This window comes from Melanotaenia boesemani, chromosome 4 (genome assembly GCF_017639745.1).
Source record: "Melanotaenia boesemani isolate fMelBoe1 chromosome 4, fMelBoe1.pri, whole genome shotgun sequence".
NCBI classification, from domain to species: Eukaryota; Metazoa; Chordata; class Actinopteri; order Atheriniformes; family Melanotaeniidae; genus Melanotaenia; species Melanotaenia boesemani.
Genome location: NC_055685.1, coordinates 2,222,051 through 2,231,766, shown reverse-complemented (window position 1 = coordinate 2,231,766; position 9,716 = coordinate 2,222,051). Strand labels below are relative to the sequence as shown.

The window sequence follows — 9,716 nt, the reverse complement described above, 5'->3', positions numbered from 1 at the left end:
TAGGCCCTTTGTGAGACTGGTATAGTACAATCTGTGGTAATTTTGTGGGTGACTAAATCAATTCTGCCAAAGTCATGTGAGTGTTGACTAAACACATCAGCAAAAGAAGTTAAAGTGTCCTTCAGCTGTTTCTGCTGAGTTTGTGTCAGATTTGGGTTTGTTACATCTGGGATAATTACTGGCTTTAAAGTGTAGGGTGTGGGAATATTAACATTACAAACTGAATTATCCATAACGATAAACTCACTCTGTCCATCTTCAGTGAGAGCATGAAAACTTCCAACTTTTGTACCTTCATATAACTTGACTTCACTGTGGGAGAGATTAGCTACCTTAACCAAAGTAGACCCTCTTTCTACTCTTGCTATTGTCCATGCAAAACCTGCATCAGTTTGGTCCGTGTAATGAGGTTCAAACACACCTGTATAGCCATTTGGTAAAAATCCTTTGAGAGGTGCATCTAGAGTAGCGGTGATGACCCTCTCAGACATAGCCGGTATAGTCACTGTGGAGGAAACTGAGACATCAGTTATGCCTGGAACATATCGACGTGGACTAACCAGTGGTACAGTTTTGCCTTCTTTATCCAGAGTCATGTTTCGAGCATCCACGATGATACCATTGGCAACCAGAAAGTCCCAACCTAAGATGACTGGCTTGGTACAGTTTCTGACAACTTGGAGTGTATGAGTCATGAGTTTATGTGCAATGCTTAAATTAACTGAAATAGAGCCTACAGAGTCAAGTGAGTCACCTGTGACTCCTGTGAGAGGGATGAATTGTTTCACTACTGGCTTTTTATGTAGAGCAGAAGTTTTCATCCTAAAGTCTTCACTAATGACAGAGACGTCGGCTCCAGTGTCAACAAATGCATGCACTAAAGTGTCTTCAATAACAACTGAAACATATCTTTTCTCTACATCCATCATAAATGTAAGGTCACTTGTAGCTGTTTTGAATTCATGGTCGTTGCCTTTGTGAGCCCGAGCAAAGTCAGTAGCTGGCAATCGGCTCCCATTGTCAGCTACTGGTAGTTTACCTGACTTGACCTTCGATGTGATGGAGACTGAAAGCGTACACACCCAGGACTGGGAGAGCGTCAGAAGCGACCACCTTCAAAGCGGTCTGGAGAGCGACCACGATTAGTGTTGTCTCTGTGTGAAGTGTCGTAGTCATGTGCGAAGCGTTCAGATGATCCAGACTGTGTGCGTTGATCGTTGTGATGACGATATTCCTCCTCCTCATGTCGAGATGTCCGGCGGGAGCTACGGTTGCGGTCATAGGAGTCTCTGCGTCTTGGTGAAGATCCATAATAGCCATCAGCGTTACGATCACCATGCCGTCCCTCGGGAGTGTAGCTCCTACGACGAAATCCAGAGTCGTGTTTCTGGTGCCCCTGGCAGTCCACTGCCAGCTGTAGTCGCTCAACTTTGTCCGAAAGCGTTTCAATAGTCTTTAATATTTTTTTCATCTCATCAGCGTTTGCTGAGTTGACGCCCAGTGGAGCGGGTGCATCCTGAAGTGTAGGTGCCACAGATGACATGGGGTAAACTGGGCTGGTAGAAAAAAACTGCGTTTGACCAGGAGCAGCAAACATCTTACTAGCCTGATGAGCAGCCTCTATCTGCATGGCAAACTGAAGACCCTCCTCCAGTGTTTTTACACCCTGTTCATGACAGCGAAGTTGTAGGTATGGGTCCAGTCCAGCAATAAAACGTCTAAATTTCTCTCCATTCTTTGCCTCATCACCGTAAGTGGGAAAAGCATCATCCACAAGGCGAGTGATTTCTGCGGCAAAAACGGGTAAAACTTCTCCTGGCTTGCGACTTCGGGCATTAATGTAGCTCTGAAAAATGGACAAATAAGCTGTTTGTCCAAAAACACTTTTAAGCTTCTCTTTAGTGGCTTTAAAGTCTGACTTTGTTATCTCTGGTAAACTGTCCCAATAACTGAAAGCTGCGCCACCCAAGCACGTCGGTAACAGCTTTGCTAAACTGTCCTCATCAGCATCGGGGTTTGCGCTTACCGTTACTTCAAAACGGCGGCACCATCGTGAAAAATCCTCCTTTCCGTCCCCCATAAAGATTTGACGATACTGAGGGATGGTGTGATTTCCCGAATGAAAAGGCAGTTCATTCCAAAAATTACTTGCCATCGTCTTTTATCTCCAGTATGTGCTAACCGCTGTGACCAAAAGTTGCCGTTATTTTCTGTTAACTACCCCGCTTGTCGCAGATCTGAACTTACTCTATGCTTTAGCCTTGTGCAGCAGCAAGAGTAGACTCAGTAAAATGTAGTATCCACAGATCCACAGCGTTAAAGTTGAAGCAAAATGTGATTGAAGATAAGTCCGTTACGTTGTTGTTTTCCGTTATCAGTGCCGTTAGCTTAGGAAGCGCCGCACTGACGTTAGCTTGTCCCAGAGTAAAATTCTACCTCTTTAGATGCTGGTAAGTCCACAAACTGCTGCCACCAGTGTAACGCGTCTATTCTTGCGTTGTTGATGGGTGTTACAAGTCCATAGATGGACGTGGGAAACTCAGCACACGGAGAGGGATCAACTCTGCGGGACAGGTGTTTATTTCTCTTGCCACCTCAAGAGAGCACTTCAATTCTGAAAGGTCTCCCCGGGACCAACGGTCCACACATATCCTTCCGCCCAGGGAAAATAGTACATTCCATATATACATGACATCAATTAATCTTACAGAACTAGAGGAAACAAATCATACTACAACAGTAACCAGGGCAACAGCCGTTTGAAAACGGCGCCTGACTACGTAAACAACTAACATCCGGGTTTTTTCTTCTTCTTCTTTGTTTAACTTTATTGACGTTAGTTCATACACTAACTACCGCCATCTGTCGGACTGGAGGACACAAAACACAACAACTTTTGTTCAGCATTTAAAAATTAATTGAAGCTCATCTAGAATAAAATTGTCATGTGATCACTTTTAATAAAATAAAATAAAATAAATTTAATCAGATATTATGATATGTCAGTAAATTTCATGCTTTTTCATCATAATTTACAAATGATTGTTTATCTAATATACAGTATCATGTCTATGTAATCATTAAGCAAATTTTGTATTTATTATTAATTTTTTTATGATTGTTTCTGCCCAGTTGGCAGACATAGATTACTGCATTCATGTTTGCAGCTCCTGTCTTAAAAAGTGGATAAAGTTTGTTCATTTTGGAGATGAGATAAATTAGTTTCTGCTACTTACCTGAATGAAAACAGAACAAGTTTTACCTGTGGATCATGAGATGTTGTTGAAATCCTTATCAAAGTCTGGTGAGCTATAAGCATGCCCCAAGTTTAGAAAAAGTAAAGAAAAAAAAATTATATTTAATGATCATAATGCAATAAAAAAAACAGTAATTAAGTGACAGTCAAGGCTGGGTTTTATTAATTTATTTCTTTTTGTCTTCCAGCTTTTAAAGACAGAAGTATCCCACACCATTGCCAGTACAGAGAACTCCTCCTCCTTGGATCAGCTTCTCAAGGATAATCAGGGCTCTCTTACAACGTCTCCTTCCAGCAGGCAGTGGGGCTTCAGTCGGGGGGACACTGGCAGGCGGACTGTCTGAGAGCCCTGCTTAATCTGGGAAAAGGGAATTTTAGCATCTTCCAGGGTCAGTGGGAAGACCATGGCTCCATCCAGGACCTGTCAGGAGTCTTTGTTGGTTCTTTTGTTGCAGATCTTGCTGATTTGCTCGGCTCAGGTAAGAGATAGGTGTAGTTTTCCTTCCCTCTGTGGATCTTTTTTGGGTTTTATTTCCTCTGCAGCATTATAATAGAACATTTAATAAGTGTGAGGTTAATATTTAGCTTTGATTTATAGTTTTATCAGTGTTCTTTTGTGTTATATTTTATATTCCTGTTGTTCAGCTTGTCTGAGCTGCTCAGAAATAAGCTGAAGTAAATCAGCCTCGTCGTTCTTATTTTTCCTGATATGATACCTGTGAAAACTACATGTAGTTAGAGCCTTTTAAGTAATTTATTAAATCCAATATTTTTAATATCCTGCTTTAGAAGTGCTATAAGCTGCGTGACTGTTAGAAACAAATGGAATTCAGGCAGAATTAGCATTTTTTTTCCCCACCTAATTAAAAAGTGTTTTTGACTGTTTTGGATGTTCATCTAAAAAGCTGCTTTGGCAGCACACGCAGCTGGCAGCAATAAGCTCCAGACAGCAGCAGTAATCTGAACACATGCTGTTATTAGGGACCTGATGGATTGTAATGAGAAACCAGGCTTGCTTTCATGACCTTGGTCTTGACATCTTGCAGACAATGGCTCTCTGTGTGAACAGCCCCTCACATCAGCAGCAGCAGCACGATGTTCAGAGATGGATTTCAGAGGAAAAAAAAGTTAAAAACTTATTTTTGTGCTTGTTTTAAAGAGGGGCCCGGTTGGACCCAGAGGCCCCCCGGGACCTCCCGGCCCAGGCGGCGTGCCATGAGTGGATGGAATTGATGTGAGTCTGCATGATGTTCTCTCTTCTTCAGAGCTTGTTTTTAGGTGTGTTTCATCCAATCGCAGAGGTCCTGTGGTTAAACCATCTCTGTGAACTGCGAACAGTAACATGACTGCATCAGCACTCAACACACTTATTGGAAACCATTTATTGTGTGTTTGGTTCCTGTAACCCATCACCAGAGAGATGACAGGAAATGAGAGGATGCGTCACCGTAACTGCTTGACCACCAGAACATCCGTTAGCTTTTGGTTGGCCTGAAAGATCTACAGGAGACAGTCTGAACCAGAAGTTTAGAAACATCTGGCTGCATCAAGCATTCATTTTGTTTTGTGAAGAAACCTGAAAGAAATATCTTAAACACTGAAACAAACCAGTGTTTCCATGACTACTGCTGTCATTTCAACATCCTTTAAATGTGTCTGCAGGGGGATCGAGGAGAAGACTCCACAGTGGTTGGAGGACTGGTGAGCTAGCTTTATTTTGTTGTTTTTTCTTTGTTTTTCCCCAAGTAAAAAACTAACTTTGGGGTTTATTAGTTAAAATAAACTGTGCTAAAGCTGATTCTTTTGCTTTCAGGGACCTGATGGAGACAACGGTAAAGATGGGACTCCTGGAGCGCCAGGCCTTCCAGGCGCAGATGTGAGTAAAACAGAGACACTCTTCCAGCTCATGCAGCTGATTTATTTCTGCTCCACAAACCGAGGAAAGACGTTTGAATCCAGCAGCAGCTTTAATCCAGAAGACCAGTTTTAAGTTCTGAGTGAGAGGATGTGTTAAATCTCTGGAAGATCTGAGCTGGACGACCTGAGATTAACATCAGCTGCTGTGTGAACAGTTTGTCTTGGCCTCCACTGAGCAGAAATGTTGAGGAAGAAAAAGCTGCCTTGAATAAACCAATCTGGCTGTTTAGGGGAGAGTTTCAAATAACGTCCTGACAGAAACAGGGGTCCTTTTGTGCATGAACGGCGTTAGCAAGGAGAATCGGCTGCCCAGAGATGGCTGACAGGAAAGAAGTGTGTGCTGGAGAAGGTGGAGCAGAATGGTGGCAGTGTTTCTGCTGTCAGACAGACTGAGAAAAAAAACGCACGAAAAGTTACAGCAAGCGTTTGTAAAATCAAACAACAGAAGAGTTTCTTTACTGTTAGCAAAGGAAACAAAACAACGGAGAAATTTGTCCAAACTAGCTTTGAGTTTGGTCGTCCATCTTTCTCTGCTCTCCAAATTTAACTAGGTGATGTTTCCAGAGTTTTTTTTTTTTTTAGGGAAAAGGAAGGTGAGGGGAGGAGCCAAAAGTGTGAAAACAGGTCCCACCCTCTATCTCATTACCTCAGAATGAGCGAAACCATCAGTTTTCTAAGAACCATTTTTTGGTTCTTGTAGTCATTATAAATTTATAGCTGGTGGCATAAATGATGGAAAACAGCTTCTTTGTACAAAATGGTAAAATCTTTGGTCATAATCTGCAGTCATAATAAACTTTGATCTATAAATATATCCATAAACTACAGTATTTGGAACATTTGGACATAAAATGTAAACATAATAATAATGTTTAAAGACTTAAAAACAGATGATTATGTAAATGAAATATTTTCGTGACATTTTAGAGTTTCGTGTCATCTTTGCAGGGACCTGTGGGACCTCCTGGGGATTCAGGCCCAGTGGGTCGAAAGGGATCAAAGGTAAACTCTGAAACTGGATTAATGGATCTGTTTTTGTTGAATCTCAACTAGGAGGTTCTGTGGGAAACAGAACGCATTGTTTATCTGAAGCTCTGGTCCCAGAAAAAGCTTGGACCAACCCATCCTTGAATGTTTCAGAATTTTCTTCATATAAATAAAAATAAATCTGAAATCATTGTCTTTGGAACCAAAGATGAGCATCCAGTGTCCAGCTTCAGTCAGCAATGTTAAAACCATCTGATCAATCCAGAAGGCTTGATGTCATTTTAGACTCAGATTTAATGGACATATTGAATCAGTGACCAAATGGATTGCATCCAATCTCATCTTCGATTCAATCCCCAATTTAATGATCTACAAACAAACAGATGCATGTGGAGTTCCCCAAGGCTCCATTTTGAGCCCCCTATGTTCAACATCTACATGCTCCCACTAGCTCAGATCATGGAAACAAAACATATCTGATCATAATTAGTTTCAGCAGGGACTCTAGTCCCAGACAAAGCTTCAGTTTGAACCTCAGTCTAATTAATACTTATTTCTTCAATGTTTTTCTTCAGCTAAATATACAGGTGAAACAAAAAATATTAGAATATCATGCAAATTTTAATTATTTAACTTAAAAGGGAAACTAATAATTAGACTTATTACATGCAAAGTGAGATATTTCAAGATATTTGTTATAACTCTGATGATTAAGGCTACAACTTATTAAACCCAAATATCTAAATCTCAGAAAATAGAATATGACATGAAATCAATAAAAACGGGTTTAGAATCCAGAAATGTTGACCATCAGAAGAGTCCAGTCCTGCATATGAACCCAGGTCTTGGTTTGAGGCCTTCTGCATGGATTCCGGCCTCCATGCGGCGTGGCATGGATGTCATCAGCCTGCGGTCCTGCTGGGGTGGAATGAAGACCTGGATGCTTCAATAACAGCTTCAACTCTTCTGCATCGCTCGGTCTCATGTCTCATCCTTCTCTTGGCAAGGGTCCATAGATTTCTACGGTTCAGGTCAGGAGACTGCTGGCCAGTCCAGCCCAGTAAGCCTTGGTCTTTGAATCAGGTTCTGGTTCTTGTGGCAATGTGGGCAGTGTTACGGACCCCTTCTGGTCTAGGGGTGGAAGGGGTTGAGTAACACAACAAGCCGGTTTCAATTTAAAAAATAACAATAATTTATTTTCAAAATGTTCGATATGTACAAAACTTAAAATGTCCTTTTCAGGTAAAATATAACAATAAACAAAAGATGTCCTATAAAAGGAAAACGCACGCTAAACCGGCGGCAAATTATAACTCGCCTACACATAAACACAAAGGAAACTTAACCAAACAAGAAACGATAGAGTCAAACAAAGTCAATATAACTAAACAAACAATCCTAAACAACAAAGGGAGGGGAGTTTCTCCTAATGAGAAAACTCCCTAACAATCAGTCTATTTAAACAATCAATAAGCAATCCGTCTGTTTAACAGTCCAGTCAGAATCTAAGGTTCAAAGAAAAACCAAGTGTCCTCAGACACACAAACTATACAAATAGCTCAAAGAACCACTCAAATGTTAAACTCTTAACAAACCATACAGAGAACCCAACACAGGCAAACTGTGTCCTAGTGACACAGCTGCCATGAATAATGACAGGTCCTCCTATTTAAGGGCGAGGCATCACTCAATGATTTCCAGCTGGGATGAGCGGGAGCAGTAGCGACCAATCGGTGAGGCGGAGGGGAGGAACTGCAGCTTCTGGTCCACAGCCAATCCCGAGGCAGCACTGGCTCAGCAGCATTTGCATATCCAAGTCTGGAGTGACAGGCCGGAGGCCAATCCAACAGGCCAGGGGCCGTAACAGGCAGGTACCAAGTCCTGCTGGAAGATCAAGTCCGCATCTCCAACAAGCTTTTCTGCTGAAGGAAGCATGAAGTGCTGTAGAACGTCCTGGTAGACGCTGCATGGACTCTGGTGCCAGTGGACCAACACCAGATGACATGGCTCCCACATCACCACCAACTGGAAACTTCACTTCACTTTAAAGGTCCCATATTATGCAAAATTCACTTTTTAATGGTTTTGGAACAGTCATACTGGTCCCCCCGCATGTGTAGGAGACCCGTAAGTGTGAAACTCTTTCAGGCGCTCTCTCTCCCCCCTGCTCCACCTCTAGGGAAGTAAGCGCTGAAATGAGCTTGTTTGAAAGCGTGTACGTTATGACGTCATAAGGGACAATAACCACTCCCCACAGAGCGATGGACCCGTCTACCGGCTCTCAAAGCCCGCCCTCTAAAAATCACCTAGCGCCCAGTGTTTTTCCCTCTTCGGCAACCCTCGTTAGCGGACATGGCTAAGCGACAGAAGCACTGTTCTGTTTGTGGCTGCATAAATGAACACGAAAACGTTTTTTTACTTCCATCCACTGAACCCATGAGGACTGAGTGGATTAATTTTATTTTTGGAGGAAATGTACCCGGAAAACTTCCAAAGGTTTTGCATGTCTGTGGCCAGCATTTCAAAGAGGACTGTTTCCACAACATGGGGGCATGGAAAGCAGGCTTCGCCAACCGTTTGAAGCTGAAGCCAGGTTCAATACCAACTGTCCGTGACACAGCTGGAGAGGTAAGAGCTGGCAGTTATTTTATCGTTTCGGCCTTATTAGTCTGATAGCTTGAAAATATATTAACCTGTCAATCACCTCATGACGGGCGATGCGATGGGCGGAGCCAACAGCTGAGCTGCTCCACCAGGGTTCCGCCCACCATAAACGGCACATTTCTGAAGCTGCTAAAAAGAGGGAGGTGAAGAGAAGCCGCTGCACTCAAACTGAGGGTCGATTTGTCCATACCATGGCGGAAATATTTCATTTAGATATTAATGAATGGTCTCAGATTGGGAATAAAGTGTATAATATGGGACCTTTAAGAGTCTTGGATTGTTGCCTCGGCGGTCTTCCTCCAGACTCCAGGACCTGGATTTGCACACGAGATGCCAAATTTGCTCATCAGAAAAGAGCCCTTTGGACCACTGCTCAGCAGACCAGGTCATGGTTTCTTTAGTCCAGATAAGACACTGCTGACGTGTTGTGTTCAGGAGCAGCTGGACTAGAGGAAAACGACTTGTGAAGTCCAGGTCCAGGATCAGTCTGTGTGGTGGCTCTGGAAGCTGGAACTCCAGCCTCAGTCCTCTCCTTGTGAAGCTTCCCTTTTCCTGGCCATCCTCTCCAGCTGCTTCATCCCTGCTGGTTGTTCCACCTTTTTCTTCCACACTTTTCCTTCCACTCAGCTTTTTATTGATGTTTTGATGCAGCACTCTGAGAGCGTCCAGCTTCTTCTGCAATCACCTGTTGAGGCTTTTCCTCCTTGTGGAGGGAGTCAGTGATGGTTTTCTGCAGGTCAGCAACCTTCGCTATGATGGTGGATTCTACTGAAATGAGACCGTCTAAATGCTCAGGAGTCCTTTGCTGGTTAGATTGTGTCACTTAGAGGCGACAACACCGAACCTTTTCACACTTCTACTTCTCTGAGATTTTGACTTTTGGGTTTTCGTA

General features: G+C 42.8%; 2 long non-coding RNA genes across 2 annotated transcripts; both read left to right on the top strand.

The window, feature by feature from the left end:
• The first annotated feature begins 3,298 nt into the window (after positions 1-3,298).
• LOC121638897 lies at positions 3,299-4,472 on the top strand. The gene is made up of 3 exons (XR_006010097.1): positions 3,299-3,337; positions 3,445-3,735; positions 4,416-4,472. It is a non-coding gene; the product is annotated as an uncharacterized LOC121638897 (long non-coding RNA).
• A 438-nt stretch (positions 4,473-4,910) lies between these two features.
• On the top strand, positions 4,911-6,176 carry LOC121638898. The gene is made up of 3 exons (XR_006010098.1): positions 4,911-4,957; positions 5,070-5,132; positions 6,122-6,176. It is a non-coding gene; the product is annotated as an uncharacterized LOC121638898 (long non-coding RNA).
• The last annotated feature ends 3,540 nt before the right edge of the window (positions 6,177-9,716 follow it).